This window comes from Aegilops tauschii, chromosome 4 (genome assembly GCF_002575655.3).
Source record: "Aegilops tauschii subsp. strangulata cultivar AL8/78 chromosome 4, Aet v6.0, whole genome shotgun sequence".
NCBI lineage: Eukaryota > Viridiplantae > Streptophyta > Magnoliopsida > Poales > Poaceae > Aegilops > Aegilops tauschii.
In genome coordinates, this window is record NC_053038.3 from 479,524,774 (window position 1) to 479,543,421 (window position 18,648).

The window sequence follows — 18,648 nt, forward strand, 5'->3', positions numbered from 1 at the left end:
TAATCAACCATATCGATCCTCATACCTCCTCCCCTCATGGTAAGAATGGTACGGGAACTCATGCCTCGGTTCCCCCTCCCTCGGTCTATGGAGGATCGGTCCCCACACCTCATATTAACAACCTTGGTCCTCCTCCTAAGCTTGTGAAGAATTATTTTGCTAATAGGGTTTTTTTGCATCAAGTCTCATTTGAATCACAGCTCAACAAATATTTGGAGAATCATCTAGCAAGGTTACTACCTGCGTGATCCAAACAACCTTGCCCCAAGAGAAGAGGCCAGATCCCAGATGTCGGGAGGGTCGGAGTTATCAGGGCGATACTCCGCGTGGGAGATTGGCAGATGAGTTCCATTCTCAAAAGATCGCGGGTTAGAGACCCCGTTCTCCTCATCCGGTGTCGAATTTGTGGTCGTTGGGCGAGCCGATTTGGCTTGGAGGTCGGCCTCGTCGGATGTCTCTGGCGGGCCGTCGTTCGACTCACTTTCTAGGAAGTATCTCAGCCCCTCGTCCTTAGGGGAATTCCCTGCAGGGACCGAAGAAGGGTCATGTTTCGCCCCCTGACTACGTGTTGGTGACCGAAACTTTGGGCGTGTGAGCGAGCCCTTTTGGTTCGAGGACATTGACCGGCGATCCCCTCGATCTCTTCGTCAATCGCACAGCGGAACTCTCAATGATAGCACCGGTGTCGGTGTCAAAACCAGGAGAGCCCGGGGTAGGGGTCCCGAACTGTGGATCTCGGACCGGGGGGTAACGGGAACGAAGGAGACGATGTTTACCCAGGTTCGGGCCCTCTTGATGGAGGTAAAACCCTACGTCCTGCTCTTGTTTATATCAATGGAGATGTATCAAGTACAGAGTTGATCTACCTTGAGATCGCGATGTGTGGTCTAACTCTAGAGCTAGGTGAATGATTTTGCGTTGATGTCCCCTCTACGGGCTAAACCCTATGGCTTATATACACGCCAAGGAGGTATCTAGGATTACAAGGTCGGTAGCTACGAGCCAGGCAGTGGCAGAGATCTTGGAGTATATGCCAAGTCTTCAGGGGAGGTAGTCTTAATCACGCCTCCTGCGTACGTCTTCCGGAGTCCATCTTGATCACGATTGAAGGCTTGCCTACCCAACCCGAGGAGAAGGGGCCGGCTGGGCTAGTACCCCTTATGCAGGACACTGTCACTGGGTACATCGAGCGTCTCACACCGCTTGTCCCCAATCACGCCTCTGGAACCCACCGACCTCCTTTGGCCCCAACCACGCTCGATAAGCCTGCCATGGCATCTGCCTTGAGCATACCACGACAGCCCCTGAATGAAATGAAATGGCACCACTATTTTCATGACAACGGCCATGAAATCCTGCAACACCCACACTATGCATGAGAATCTAGGCAGTCCCATTAGTTACGCCGGTACACGAGGCATCACCATACGATAAGGTATGCTAACCAATGGGATGTGACCTAGGTGGGGCTTACGACCCCTAATGTCCTTCGCACTGACTGACAATCAAAATAAAGTAATCTAGCTCAACCAACTACAGTGTCTGATGTGATCCTGGGTCGACACCCCCTTGATACGTCTCCAACGTATCTATAATTTTTGATTGTGCCATGCTATTATATTATCTGTTTTGGATGTTTTATATGCATTAATATGCTATTTTATATTATTTTTGGGACTAACCTATTAACCTAGAGCCCAGTGCCAGTTTCTGTTTTTTCCTTGTTTTTGAGTTTCGCAGAAAAGGAATACCAAACGGAATAAAACTTTCGCGATGATTTTTCTTGGACCAAAAGACACCCCGGAGAATTGGAGTTCAAGTCAGAAGAGCCATGAGGCGGCAACAAGGGGGGAGGGCGCGCCCCCTACCTTGTGGGCCCCTCGGTGACCCCCCGACCTAGATCTTCCTCCCATATATTCACATATTTTTCCCAAACCACCAGAAGCATCCACGAAAACACTTTTCCACCACCGCAACCTTCTGTTCTCGTGAGATCCCATCTTGGGCCCTTTTCCGGCACCCCGCCGGAGGGGGATTCAAGCACAGAGGACATCTACATCAACTCTATTGCCCTTCTGATGAACCGTGAGTAGTTTACCACAGACCTACAGTTCCATAGCTAATAGCTAGATGGCTTCTTCTCTCTCGTTGATTCTCAATACCATGTTCTCCTCGATGTTCTTGGAGATCTATCCGATGTAATCTTCTTTTGCGATGTGTTTGTCGAGATCAGATGAATTGTGGATTTATGATCAGCTTATCTATGAATATTATTTGAATCTTCTCTGAATTCTTTTAAGCATGCTTTGATATCTTTGTAATTATCTTCGAACTATCGGTTTGGTTTGGCCAACTAGATTGGTTTTTCTTGCAATGGGAGAAGTGCTTAGCTTTGGGTTCAATCTTGCGGTGTCCTCACCCAATGACAAAGTAGGGGTAATGAGGCACATATTGTATTGTTGCCATCGAGATTAAAAAGATGGGGTTTACATCATATTGCTTGAGTTTATTCCTCTACATCATGTCATCTTACTTAAAGCGCTACTATGTTCTTCATGAACTTAATACTCTAGATGCAGGCAGGAGTCGGTCGATGTGTGGGTAATAATAGTAGATGCAGGCAGGAGTCGGTCTACTTGACACGGACGTGATGCCTATATTGCATAATCATTGCCTTGGATATCATCATAACTTTGCGCTTTTCTATCAATTGCTTGACAGTAATTTGTTCACCCACCGTGTTATTTGCTATCATGAGAGAAGCCTCTAGTGAAACCTATGGCCCCGGGTCTATTTTCCATCATATTAGTTTCCGATCTACTATTTTGTAATCTTTTATTTTCAGATATATAAACCAAAAAACCCAAAAATATTTTATCTTTTGTTTAGTTTTATTTATCTATTTCTATCAGATCTCACCTTTGCAAGTGACCGTGAAGGGATTGACAACACCTTTATCGCGTTGGGTGCAAGTGTTTGATTGTTTGTGCAGGTATTGGTGATTTATGCATTCTTCTCCTACTGGATTGATACCTTTGCTCTTAACTGAGGGAAATACTTATCTCTACTTTGTTGCATCACCCTTTCCTCTTCAAGGGAAAAACCAACGCAAGCTCAAGAAGCAGTAGGAAGAATTTCTGGTGCCGTTGCCAGGGAGATCTACGCCAAGTCAAGACATACCAAGTACCCATCATAAAACTCTCATCTCTTGCATTACATTATTCGCCATTTGCCTCTCATTTTCCTCTCCCCCCACTTCCAAAACGATTTTCTGTAGCGACCCGACCCGAATGGATCAAGTCTCTGTGCTTAAGTGTCATCCCTGGATCGGTATGCTGACACACACAGTACTCGAGGATTTATAACAGAGGTAAATCACATGTATAAATTAACGTAAATACTATTACCTCAATCCAAATAGCGGAAGTAACAAGGTTGTGGATTCCCATCAACACCAACGGCAAAGTTGAGTGTAGAAATCGTAACCCTAACGTATCACTTACTCGTCGTAAGAATCCTGCAACATGAAACGTTGCAGCCCGAAAACGGGTCAGCACATGGAATATGCTGGCAAATTCACACCATAGAGAAATGATGAACAAGGGCTATCACTACATGCATATATGGCTGGTGGAAAAAGCTCTATGGTTATAATGTTTTTGCGAAAAGCCAATTTTTCCCTACTGCAAAGGAATAAATTTTATTTAACTATCATGGTGGTTGTTAAACATTGAGAAGGTACCTCCAACTCAATCCCAATTAAGTATTATCATTAACCCAACAAAATTAATTAAAGTAACATGATGAGATTCACATGATAATCCAGGAACTAGATACTCAAGATGTCCATAACCGGGGACACGGCTAATCATGATTAGTTTGTACACTCTGCAGAGGTTTGTGCACTTTTCCCCACAAGACTCGATCTCCTCCATTGGATTTCTCGCACTGCATGGTGTTTGAGAAACGGATGACCGAGACACAGTCTTTCAGAAGCATTAACTCTAACCTTGGGTAGACCGTACCACCTACACCCCCTACATCTGCTAGCCTGCCACTGGAAGAGGTCATGCAACATACTCAACTATGCTAGAGCCCATAATAGCTTGTGGCTGCACACGGAAGTTTCTAGCATGAATAATCTTATGATCCCTTTGAGTCTGGGTGGCGGTCCATAGGATGATCACACAGGTACTCCGGATATCCAAAAATACAGGCAACACTGGGTTCTCCAGGTGCCTCAGTCCACCCAGATGTTTAGTTAAGTAGCCACCTTAAGTTGAACCATTAATTAACAATCTCACATCTGTCATGGAAATTCACTCAAACCCAATCCACGTCTACGAGCATAGCATAACAATATAAGCAAACGTAGAAGTAACTCCCAAAGGTTTGGTAATAAACAGGGCAATAGGTTCCTACCTCATCAACTACTTCCCAATACCCACATGTTATCAATCCTACTCATGCAAATGTTTGAGGGTTGAATCTAATGCATAAAAACTGGGTATGAAAGGGATATGATCAAGGTGTGAACTTGCCTGCGATGTTGATGAAGATGATTCGCACTCAATACTCTGGATAGATCTACTCGTCACACTCCGGTCAATCTATCGTAAGCAAGCAATAGTAACCACACATAAGCAATCACTCAAAAGATCAGAAAGAACGAAGAAGATAGTTCGGAAAACATCAAAACCAAGCAAATAACTCTTGCAACATAAAACAATTTCTAACAGCACCAAAATTATGTGAATTTGGCCTTATCAGAAAGTTTAGGTCAAGAGCTTCGCTTTGCAAAAAGAATCAACTCAAACGGAGTTACGGAACTTAAGTTATGAACAAAAGAAGTTTGAATATGAATTTAAACAAATTTCGAAATTTGGAAATTTTAAAAAGTTGACGTGACAGGTTAACTGGATAGGTGAAAACAGGACGAAACTATACGCGCTGGTTTCATCTAATTTGGATGAACGAGTAAAAAGTTATGGCTATTTGAAAAATCAGGGCCAAGCTGTTTTGCAGAAGAAAATAATAGCTACGGATAAAAGAATTCTAGATCTAACGTATAAATACAGAGAACGAATAAATATACCTTTATAAGGTATAGAAAAGACGACTTCGAAGTGTGGAGACAACTTCCAAAAGTCCCGCCGGAGAGGAGAAATATATTTTTAGCTAGTCAAATCAAAATATTGATTTAACACGCAATGGATAATTTTTGGAGGCTCTATGGGTCTATATTTATAGGTGGAAAAGAGGTTTAGGGGTTAAAGACTAGGCAATGTGGGACTAAACGTAGACGAACAAATAAAATAAACGGGGAACCGCATGGGCTAAAAGAACCACGCGCCGGCTGCGCGCCCACGTACATGGCGCTGCAGTTTCTTTTTCTTTTGAAATTGAAAAAAAAAGAAAAGAAAAACTATGGAGAGAAAAAAAATGGGGAAGCATTATGGCCGGCTGGGCCTGGCCCATTTAGGAGAGAAAAAAAATGATGGGACGCCAGATGCTATTATGCAGCGCAAGGGTGATAAATAAATATGGGCCGTACGTACAGTTTTCTTTATTAGAAACAGAAAGGTAAACTGTATAGCGAAAACAAGAATAAAATTGTACATAGGCATATTATATATCAAAATTTTCAGAAAAAGATTTTCTACAACATGCGCGTTTTTCTAAAGGCAAATAAAATCCTCAAAAATTCAAATAAATCAAGCAGTGCTACTGCCTTAATAAAATCCAATAAAAATCATTTTAAAAATACCAAAATGATTTCAAATTTATTTCTCTCCAATTTTCTGATGTATGGAATTATTTTACCTTAATTTCTGTATATTTTATTTTTGGAGAAAAATAATTTGAATAAAACCCAAATAACTCCGAATTGAAAATAATTTCCAAAAGGACTTTAAATTAGATCCTTTTAAACTTCCAACTCATATTTCATATGTTTTGAAGAAGTCATTTTATGTTCTCTCATGAAAATCATTGAGTTGCTTGAAGTGTCTGAATTGGAAATATTTTCAAATGATATTCAAATATTTTCAACACCCCTTTTCATTTAAATAAATGGAAGAAGTCATGTCATCTTCTCTCGAGGGTTTTGTGATGAAAAGAATTTGAATTCATGGAGATCATAAAAGCAAAATGAAAGTTTGGGAAAGTCCTTTTATTCCCTCTCATTTAACTTTCAAAAGATTTCAAATTTCACTCACTTTCAGTCAATCAATCACACAACAATTCAACAAACAATCAAATCTATCTATTTATTATAACATTCCAAAATTTAGAATTTTGGGATGTTACATTTTCGAAAAGATTTGCCCTTTTCTTTCGCCCCTCTTCCGTTCGTCTTTTCGTTTGCTTTTTGTTTGCTCGTTTGTTAGATTGCTTACTTTGTCACGATGGCTCAAGAAAATATCAAATTATGTGACTTTTCCAATACTAATAAAAATTATTTTATTAGTACTCCGATTGATCCCGCCACTAGTGCGGAATCTTATGAAATTAATGCCGCTTTGCTGAATCTTGTTATGAAAGATCAATATTCCGGCCTTCCTAGTGAAGATGCCGCATCCATCTGAATAATTTCGTTGAGCTGTGTGATATGCAAAAGAAGAAAGATGTGGATAATGATATTATTAAATTGAAGCTATTTCTGTTTCACTTCGAGATCGTGCTAAAACTTGGTTTTCATCTTTGCCTAAAAATAGTATTGATTCATGGAATAGGTGTAAAGATGCTTCTATTTCCAAGTATTTTCCTCCCGCTAAGATCATCTCCCTTAGGAACGATATTATGAATTTTAAGCAACTTGATCATGAACATGTTGCACAATCTTGGGAGAGGATGAAATAGATGATACGAAATTTCCCTATTCATGGTTTGAATTTGTGGATGATTATACAAAAAAATTATGCCGGATTGAATTTTGCTTCTAGAAATCTTTTAGATTCGGCCGCGGGAGGTACTTTTATGTAAATTACTTTAGGATAAGCTATTAACCTCCTAGATAATATTATGGTTAATTATTCTCAATGGCATACGAAAAGATCTTCCACCAGTAAAAAAGTGCATGCGATTGAAGAGATTATTGTTTTGAGTGGGAAGATGGATGAGCTTATGAAATTATTTGCTAGTAAGAGTGAATATATTGATCCTAATGATATGCCTTTGTCTAATTTGATTGAGAATAATAATGAATCTATGGATGTGAATTTTGTTGGTAGGAACAATTTTGGTAATAACGCGTATAGAGGTAATTTTAATCCTAGGCTGTTTCCTAGTAGTTCCTCTAATAATTATGGTAATTCCTAGAACAATTCTTATGGAAATTATAATAAGATGCCATCTTATTTTGAGAATAGTGTTAAAGAATTTATGAGTTCACAAAATAATTTCAATGCTTTGGTTGAAAAAAATTGCTTAAGATTGATGATTTGGCTAGGAACATGGATAGAATTTCTCCTGATGTTGATTCTTTGAAAATTAGATCTATTCCACCCAAGAATGATATCAATGAATCTCTAAATGCTATGAGAATCTCCATTTATGAGTTCAAAGAAAGAACCGCTAAGATACATGCTAAGCGAGATTGGTTTGTAAAAGCCTGTTCTTCTAGTTTTTGTGAAAATAATGATGAAGATCTTAAAGTGATTGATGTGACTCCTATTGAATCTTTGGTTTCCAATATAAATCTTAATAAAGATGGGACTGGAGATGATTCAACTTTAGTTAAAAGGCCTCCCAATGATTCGGAGTTTTTAGATCTAGATGCAAAAATTGATAAAAGTGGGATTGGAGAGGTTAAAACTTTAAGTAGCGATGAACCCACTCTTTTGGACTTCAAGGAATTTAATTATGATAATTGTTATTTAATAGATTGTATTTCCTTGTTGCAATGCATGTTGAATTCTCCTCATGCTTATAATCAAAACAAAGCTTTTACTAAACATATCGTTGATCCTATGATGCAATCTTTTGAAGAAAAGCTTGAATTGAAAGTTTGTATCCCTGGAAAACTTTATGATGAGTGGGAACCTACTATTAAGATTAATATTAAATATTATGAGTGCCATGCTTTGTGTGATTTGGGTGCTAGCGTTTCTACGATTCCAAAAACTTTATGTGATGTGTTAGGTTTCCGTGAATTTAATGATTGTTCTTTAAATTTGCATCTTGCGGATTCCACTATTAAGAAACCTATGGGAAGGATTAATGATGTTCTTATTGTTGCAAATAGGAATTACGTGCCCATAGATTTCATTGTTCTTGATACAGATTGCAATCCTACATGTCCTACTATTCTTGGTAGACCTTTCCTTAGAACGATTGGTGCAATTATTGATATGAAAGAAGGAAACATTAGATTTCAATTCCCGTTAAGGAAGGGCATGTAACACTTTCCTAGAAACAAAATTAAGTTTCCATATGAATATATCATGAGAGCTACTTATGGATTGCATACCAAAGATGACAATTTCTAGATCTATGTTGTGTTTTTATGCCTAGCTAAGGGCGTTAAACAATAACGCTTCTTGGGAGGCAACACAATTTTATTTTTGTGTTTTTTGTTTTGTTCCCGTTCTTGAATAAAATACACATTATTACCTTTGTAGTAATTGTGTTTTGGTGTTTGAATTAGTGTTTGTGCCAAGTAATACCTTTGGCATAGCTTACGGTGAAAGTTGATTTGATCTTGCTGAAAAACAGAAACTTTTGCGCCCAATCCCAGAATTTTTAAAAATCACGGAAGCGTGAAAAAATATGTTTTTTACACAAGATTGATATACGAATGTCCTCCGTTTTCCTAATTTTTTAGAATTTTGGAGTTACATAAGTATTCGAAGTATCCAGATTACTACAGACTGTTCTGTTTTTGACAGATTTTGTTTTCTATGTGTTGTTTGCTTATTTTGATGAATCTATGGGTAGTATCGGGGGGCTATGAACCATGGAAAAGTTGGAATACAATTATCAAACCAATATAAATAAAGAATGAGTTCACAACTGTACCAAAAGTGGTGATTTATTTTCTTATACAAACGGATCTTATGAGATTTTTTTTTGAGTTTTGTGTTGTGAAGTTTTCAAATTTTGGGTAAAGATTTGACGGACTAAGGAATAAAGAGTGGCAAGAGCCTAAGCTTGGGGATGCTCAAGGCACCCCAACGTAATATTCAAGGACAACCAAGAGCCTAAGCTTGGGGATGCCCCGGAAGGCATCCCCTCTTTCATCTTCGTCTATCGGTAACTTTACTTGAGGCTATATTTTTATTCACCACATGATATGTGTTTTGCTTGGAGCGTCTTGTATGATATGAGTATTTACTTTTTAGTTTTCCACAATCATCCTTGCTTTACACACCTTTTGAGAGGGACACGCATGAATCATGATTTATTAGAATACTCTATGTGCTTCACTTATATCATTTGAGCTTGGCAATTTTGCTCTAGTGCTTCACCTATATCTTTTTAGAGCACGACGGTTGCTTTATTTTGTAGACATCATTGAACTCTCATGCTTCACTCATATTATTTTGAGAGTCTTTAAACAGCATGGTAATTTGCTTTGGTTATGAATTTAGTCCTAATATGATAGGCATCCAAGAGGGATATAATAAAAACTTTCATATAAAGTGCATTGAATACTATGAGAAGTTTGATTCCTTACGATTGTTTTGAGATATAAAGATGGTGATATTAGAGTCATGCTAGTGAGTAATTGTGAATTGGAGAAACACTTGTGTTAAGGTTTGTGATTCCCGTAGCATGCACGTATGGTGAACCGTTATTTTACGAAGTTGGAGCATGATTTATTTATTGATTGTCTTGCTTATGAGTGGCGGTCGAGGACGAGCGATGGTATTTTCCTACCAATCTATCCCCCTAGGTGCATGCGCGAGGTACTTTGTTTCAATGACTAATATATTTTTGCAACAAGTATGTGAGTTCTTTATGACTAATGTTGAGTCCATGGATTATGCGCACTTTCACCCTTCCACCATTGCTAGCCTCTCTCGTATCGCGCAACTTTCTCCGGTACCATACACCCACCTATTACCTTCCTCAAAACAGCCACCATACCTACCTATTATGACATTTCCATAGCCATTCCGAGATATATTGCCATACAACTTCCACCGTTCCGTTTTATTATGACACATACCATCATTGTCATATTGCTTTGCATGATCATGTAGTTGAAATCGTATTTGTAGCAAAGCCACCTTTCATAATTTTTTCATACATGTCACTCTTGAGACATTACACGTCACGGTACACCACCGGAGGCATTCATATAGAGTCATATTTTGTTCTAAGTATCAACTTGTAATTCTTGAGTTGTAAGTAAATAAAAGTGTGATGATCTCCATTATTAGAGCATTGTCCCATGCGAGGAAAAAAATAAAAGAGGCCAAAGAAGCCAACAAAAAAAGAGGCCAAAGAAGCCAAACAAAAAACGAGAGAAAAAGAGAGAAGGGCCAATGTTACTATCCTTTTTCCACACTTGTGCTTCAAAGTAGCACCATGATCTTAATGATAGAGAGTCTCCTATGTAGTCACTTTCATATACTAGTGGGAATTCTTCATTATAGAACTTGGCTTGTATATTGATACGTCTCCAACATATCTACTTTTCCAAACACTTTTTCCCTTGTTTTGGACTCTAACTTGCATGATTTGAATGGAACTAACTCGGACTGATGCTGTTTTCAGCAGAATTGCCGTGGTGTTATTTTTGTGCAGAAATAAAAGTTCTCGGAATGACCTAAAACTTCATGGAGAATATTTTTGGAATAAATAAAAAATACTGGCGAAAGAATCAGCATCAGGGGGCCCACACCCTGTCCACGAGGGTGCAGGGCACGCCCACCCCCCTGGGGCGCGCCCCCTGCCTTGTGGGCCCCCTGAGACTCCACCGACCTCAACTCAAACTCCATATCTTCATGTTCGGGGAGAAAAAAATCGGAGAGAAGTATTCATCGCCTTTTACGATACGGGCCGCCACCAAGCCCTAATCTCTCTCGGGAGGGCTGATCTGGAGTCCGTTCGGGGCTCTGGAGAGGGGAATCCGTCGCTGTCGTCATCATCAACCATCCTCCATCACCAATTTTTATGATGCTCACCGTCGTGTGTGAGTAATTCCATCGTAGGCTTGCTGGACGGTGATGGGTTGGATGAGATTTATCATGTAATCGAGTTAGTTTTGTTAGGGTTTGATCCCTAGTATCCATTATGTTCTGAGATTGATGTTGCTATGACTTTGCTATGCTTAATGCTTGTCACTAGGGCCCGAGTGCCATGAGTTCTGATCTGAACCTATTATGTTTTCATGAATATATGTGAGTGCAAGTCAATAGTCACCTACTATGTGTTATGATCCGGCAACCCCGAAGTGACAATAATTGGGACCACTCCCGGTGATGACCGTAGTTTGAGGAGTTCATGTATTCACTAGTGTTAATGCTTTGGTCCGGTACTCTATTAAAAGGAGGCCTTAATATCCCTTAGTTTCCAATAGGATCCCGCTGCCACAAGAGGGTAGGACAAAAGATGTCATGCAAGTTCTTTTCCATAAGCACGTATGACTATATTCGGAATACATGCCTACATTACATTGATGAACTGGAGCTAGTTCTATGTCACCCTATGTTATAACTGTTGCATGAGGAATCGCATCCGACATAATTATCCATCATTGATCCATTGCCTACGAGCTTTTCACATATTGATCTTTGCTTAGTTACTTTTCCGTTGCCACTGTTACAATTACTACAAAAACTGCTACTCTTACTTTTGCCACCGTTACCGTTACTTCCATACAACTTCGCTACTAAATACTTTGCTGCAGATATTAAGTGTTTCAGGTGTGGTTGAATTGACAACTCAGCTGCTAATACTTGAGAATATTCTTTGGTTCCCCTTGTGTCGAATCAATAAATTTGGGTTGAATACTCTACCCTCGAAAACTGTTGTGACCCCCTATACTTGTGGGTTATCAAGACTATTTTCTGGTGCCGTTGCCGGGGAGCATAGCTCTATTCTTTGAGTCACTTGGGATTTATATCTGTTGATCACTATGAGGAACTTGAATGACAAAAAAACCAAGATTTATCCCTCAACTACGAGGGGAGGTAAAAATCTACCATCTAGTTCTGCACTTGATTCACCTTCTGTTATGAGTAAACTTGCGACACCTACTCCTGCTATTGATTCTGATATGTCGCATGTTATTGATGATGCCACTTCTGCTTTGCATGATACTTATGATGAGACTACTTCTATGCTTGATAATACTGTGCCATTAGGTGAATTTCTTGATGAACAACTTGCTAGGGTTAAGGAGAATGAAATTATTGAAACTGATAATATTGATGAAGGTGATGATGAAGATTCTCCCCCTAGATATGAATTGCCTGGTGTGCCTGAGGGTTACGTTATGGATGAAGAAACTGCTAGACACCTTTTTGCTTGCAAAGATAGATATGATCTTAAGAAACTATTAGCTAAGCTGAAAGAAAAATCTTTGAATGCTAGAATGAAATATGACCCTGCTTTTGCTACCTCACCTATCTGTATTTCTGATAAGGATTATGATTTCTCTGTCGATCCCGAGTTAATTACTTTGGTTGAATCTGATCCTTTTTATGGCTATGAATCTGAAACTGTTGTGGCACATCTTACTAAATTAAATGATATAGCCACCCTATTTACTCATGAGGAAAAAATTCGTTACTACTATATCCTTAAGCTATTTCCGTTCTCATTAAAGGGTGATGCTAAAACATGGTTTAATTCTCTTACTCCTGGTTGTGTGCGGAGTCCCCAGGATATGATTTATGACCTCTCTGCTAAATATTTCCTCGCTCATAGGAAACAAGCTGCCTTAAGGGAAATATATAATTTTGTGCAAATTTAATAAGAGAGTCTCCCACAAGCTTGGGGAAGGCTTATCCAATTACTTAATGCTTTGCCTGATCATCCTCTGAAGAAGAATGAAATACTTGATATCTTTTATAATGGACTAACCGATGCTTCCAGAGACCACCTGGATAGTTGTGGTGGTTGTGTTTTAAGGGAAAGAACTGTTGAGCAAGCTAAATTGCTATTGAATAATATATTGAGTAATGATAATGATCGGACACTTCCTGAACCAACTCCTAAGCCAACTCTGAGGAAAAGGGGTATTCTATTTCTCAGTCCTGAAGATATGCAAGAGGCAAAGAACTCTATGAAACAAAAGGGTATTAAAGCTGAAGATGTTAAGAATTTATCACCTATTGAAGAAATACATGGTCTTGATAACCCGACATAGGTAGTAAAAGTAAATTCTCTCTATAGATTTGATGAAGGTGATATCCCTCGTAATAAGTCTACTAGCCAATGCCTGGATGAGTTTGATAATTTTATTGTTAAACAAGAAATTTTTAATGCCTATGTTGGTAGGCAATTGAAATGTAATGCTTATATGATTGAACGCTTGAGCGATTATATGTCTAGAGTTAAAGGTGAACTTAAACTTATTAGTAAACATGCTTCTATGGTTACCACTCAAGTAGAACAAGTGCTTAAAACTCAAGATGATCTGCTCAATGAATTAAATAATAAGAAAAATGATAATGTTGTTAGAGTTATGACTAGAGGGGGTAAAATGACTCAGGAACCTTTGTATCCCGAGGGCCACCCTAAGAGAGTTGAGCAAGATTCTCAGAGAACTAATGTTGATGCACCTAGTCCTTCTAAGAGAAAGAAAAAGAAAATGATAGGACTTTGCATACTTCTAGTGAACCTGTTGTTGACACACCTGAGAATCCCAATGATATTTCTATTTCTGATGCTGAAACACAATCCGGTGATGAACATGAACCTAGTGATAATGTTAATGAAGATTTCCATATTGATGCTCAACCTAGCAATAACAATGATGTAGAGATTGAACCTCCTGTTGATCTTGATAACCCACAACCAAAGAATCAATGTTATGATAAGAGAGACTTCATTGCTAGGAAGCACGGTAAAGAAAGAGAACCATGGGTTCAGAAACCCATGCCTTTTCCTCCCAAACCATCCAAGAAAAAGGATGATGAGGATTTTGAGTGCTTTGCTGAAATGGTTAGACCTATCTTTTTGCGTATGCGTTTGACTGATATGCTTAAAATGAATCCTTATGCTAAGTACATGAAAGATATCGTTACAAATAAAAGAAAGATACCAGAAGCTGAAATTTCCACCATGCTTGCTAATTATACTTTTAAGGGTGGAATACCAAATAAATTAGGAGATCTAGGAGTACCAACTATACCATGCTCCATTAAAAGAAACTATGTTAAAACTGCTTTATGTGATCTTGGAGCCGGTGTTAGTGTTATGCCTCTCTCTTTATATCGTAGACTTGATTTGAATAAGTTGACACCTACTGAAATATCTTTGCAAATGGCTGATAAATCAACTGCTATATCTGTCGGTATTTGTGAGGATGTGCCTGTTGTGGTTGCAAACGTTACTATTTTAACGGACTTTGTTATTCTTGATATTCCCGAGGATAATAGTATGTCGATTATCCTTGGTAGACCCTTTTTGAATACTGCAGGGGCTGTTATTGACTGCAACAAAGGCAATGTCACTTTTCATGTTAATGGTAATGATCATACGATACACTTTCCGAGGAAACAACCTCAAGTCCACAGTGTCAATTTTATTAGAAAAATTCCAACGATTACTATTGGAGGTTTTGAATTCCCTCTTCCTACTGTCAAGAAGAAATATGATATTCTTATTATTGGGGACGTACATATCCCCGTAGAGGTAACCTAGTGTTATTCGAAAATTCTCCGGTTTCATGCGATTCGGAAAGAGTTTGTTAACAAGACTTGATCAACCTTGTTAGTGGATTCCTTTTGATGAGCATGAGATGGATGAAGTTAGAAAGCACAACTCTCTGTACCCTCCTTTTACTTTCTGTTATTTAGATTAAATAAAGCAAAAATAGTATTTTCTGTCTGTTTTCTGAATTATCCTTGCAATAAAAAAATACCCAGGAAATAAAAGTTCTCCAAATGTCCTGAAAATGAAATATGAATTTTTGTAGAATATTTAAGAATATCTGGCACTGAGAACACACCAGGGGGACCCACCATCTGGCCATGAGGGTCCAGGGCGCGCCCCCTTCCTCGTGGGCCCCACGTGGACCCCCTCCACTTATTCCAGCACCCACTCACTTCGTCTTCCTCCAGAAAAATCCTCCCATAGCTCAAACTCGTGTTCTAGCCCATCTTGCTGCCATTTTCGATCTCCTTGCTCAAAGCTCCATTCACAAAACTGCTTTGGGGGATTGTTCTTCGGTATGTGACTCCTCTAGTGGTGCAATTAGTTTTTGTTCTAGTGCTTTATTTATTGCAAATTTTTGCTGCTAAGGTGACCCTGTTCTTGAGCTTGCATGCCAAATTTATATGGTCCCAAGTAGTTCTAATGCATGATATAGTCTCTAGGCACTTATGGGAGTAGTTGCTATCAATCTTGTTTAGTTTTGTTCACTTTTAGAATTTGAGTCACTAAAAATTTCAAAAAAAAAATCAGAGAAAGAAAAATGTTTAGGAAAATGTACCAAGGTGGTTCCTCAAGGAAGCAAGGACCAAGGCTCGCGATACGTGAGCCGGACGATGAACCCCCGAGGGAAGCCAAGTGCGGCCTTGTGAATGGCCGTCAGAAGAGTTTATGGTCAGGGCAGACATCAAGAATTAATTTGACGTGTATGTGCGTAATGCTGATCTTGAGGACTTCGTGTCAGATAAGAGCCCGCAATACTGCTACCTAACTGATTCCTTTGTGAGAAGGTTTAAATTTACATCCTCGCGCAATTCTCACACTATTTTATTTGATCTTTATGATAAATCATATACCATGGATTTAGAAGATTTTAATATTGCTTGTAAACTCCCACAGTGGGGCAATGTTAGTGAACATCGCAAATCTGAATATAAAGACTTTCTTGGTAGTATCACTGTGGGGGAATCTAGAGAAATCACACAAGCTACCATAGGGAGCATTCATTTCCCTTCCATCCATTATTTTGCTCTCTTTATAGGTAGATGCATTAACGGTAAAGATGAGGCTTGTCACATGTACGTTCCAGATCTTTGTGTCCTCAAGAGTGTGGTATTAGGTGATAAACAATATAACTTGGGGGCTATTATTGCACGAAGGTTGCATCTTAACGGTACAAGTGGAGATTTGTTTGGTGGAATTTATGCAACTCGTGTAGCTAATTATCTTGATGTACCCATACATGAAAATGATGTGGAATTGCCTTCTTCTTATCTAGATTATAGTGCCATGGTTCGCCATCAGTTTGTTGAGAGGAATGAACAGTTCCTCTAGTACCGACTAATCTTTGACAGACGGCGCACTGTCCATGTTGCCCTCCCTGCTCCTACTTTCTTTGACTTTTAGGCAAAAAGGAGATATGTTATAACCAGGGAGGAGGCGAACGAATATGAGAGGAGGACGAAGGCAGCTCGCCTCCGAGCTGCAGCTCTTGAGGAAGTAGCTGCTGCATCTCAGTACAACCCCAGCTACGACTTTGGATATCCGCCAGGCCAGCAATGGCCATAGACCAACTTAGGCCAAAAGCCTAAGCTTGGGGGAGTACGTATTTCTCACCAACATTACATTCATCTTCACACACTAATGCCAGTTGTCGGTGCTCATACTTTTTCATTGTACTATCCATGCTAGTTTATTTTCTTTTCTAAGACTTCTTCTTGTGTGTTTGAAAAACCTTAAGAAAAAACCAAAAAATTTAGTTGTAGCTTTTAGCTAGTTTACTTTCCATGCCTGTAGTAGTAGTAATTAAAAGAAAACCCAAAAAATATTTCTCGTTCTTCTTTTGCTTGTTGGGAGCTTTCCCGTGTAAATAGTTTTATTTCTTTTCTTTTCTTTGGGGGTCGAGAGGAGAAGACCACGATGAAAATGATGAGTGGCTCTCATATGCATTATTGTTGATTTAACCAAGAGCCCATATTACCTTGACTTCTCCTTTATATTAAATGCTTGCAGATTCCAGCTTAGTCCAATGCACGTGCACTATTATTATTATCCACACCGTTCAGTCGTGCAAGTGAAAGGGAATAATGACGATATATGATGGACTGATTGAGATGAGAGAAGCTGGTATGAACTCGACCTATCTTGTTTTTGTAAATATGATTAGTTCATCGTTCCTGATTCAGCCTATTAGGAATGAAACATGTTTGCAATGACAATTAGAGATTATACTTGCTCATGCCATGCTTAATTAGCTAGGAGTTTATAATGATTTACCTTGCGTGAACATGCTATTAAAATAGTTGTGATGTGGTATGATAGGGTGGTATCCTCCTTTGAACGATTCGAGTGCCTTGACTTGGCACATGTTCACACATGTAGTTGAAACAAAATCAACATAGCCTCCACGATATTTATGTTCATGCTGATTTATATCCTACTCATGCTTGCACTCATTGTTGATTAATCTTAATGCATGTTCATGGCTGTTGTCGCTCTCTAGTTGGTCGCTTCCCAGTCTCTTTCTAGCCTTCACTTGTACTAAGCGGGAATACTGCTTGTGCATCCACTTCCATAAAACCCCAAAGTTATTCCATATGAGCCACCATACCTTCCTATATGCGGTATTTACCTGCCGTTCCAAGTAAATTTGTATGTGCAAAACTCTAAACCTTCAAATGAAATTCTCTTTTGTATGCTCGAATAGCTCATGTATCAACTAGGGCTGTCTATATCTTCCATGCTAGGTGGGTTATTCTCACGAGGAGTGGACTCCGCTCCTCATTCACGAGAAAATGGTCGGTAACCGGGATGCCCGGTCCCATGCTCAAATCAAAATAATTGCAAACAAAACTCCCCCGGGATTGTTGTTAGTTGGAGGCACCCATTGTTTCGGACAAGCCATGGATTGATGTTTGTTGGTGGTGGGGGAGTATAAACTTTACCATTCTGTTTGGGAACCTCCTATAATGTGTGTAGCATGGAAGATATCGAGATCTCTTGGTTGTTATGTTGACAATGAAAGTATGCCACTCAAAATATTATTTGTCTCTATTTCAAAACTCGAGCTCTGGCACCTCTGCAAATCCCTGCTTCCCTCTGCGAAGGGCGTATCGATTTAATTTTATGTTGAGTCATCACCCTCTTATTAAAAAGCACCAGTTGGAGAGCACCGCTGTCATTTGTATGCATTATTATTAATTTACATTGAGTATGACTATGACTGGATCTCTTTTACCATGAATTACAATGTCTAGTCAGTCCTTGATCTTCAGGGGTGATCTGCATTTATGTTTTGCGGTCTCAGAAAGGGATAGCGAGATACCATCTTGTTATATCATATTATGATTGTTTTGAGAAAGTGTTGTCATCCGAGATTTATTATTATGGCTCGCTAGTTGATTATGCCATTGATATGAGTAAATATGAGACCTAAATGTTATTGTGAATATGGTTAGTTCATAATCTTTGCTAAAAACTTGAATGCTGGCTTTACATATTTGCAGCAACAAGATCAAACAGAGTTTGTAAAAGTTTTTCCTTATCACTTTCAGTTTGTCAACTGAATTGCTTGAGGACAAGCAAAGGTCTAAGCTTGGG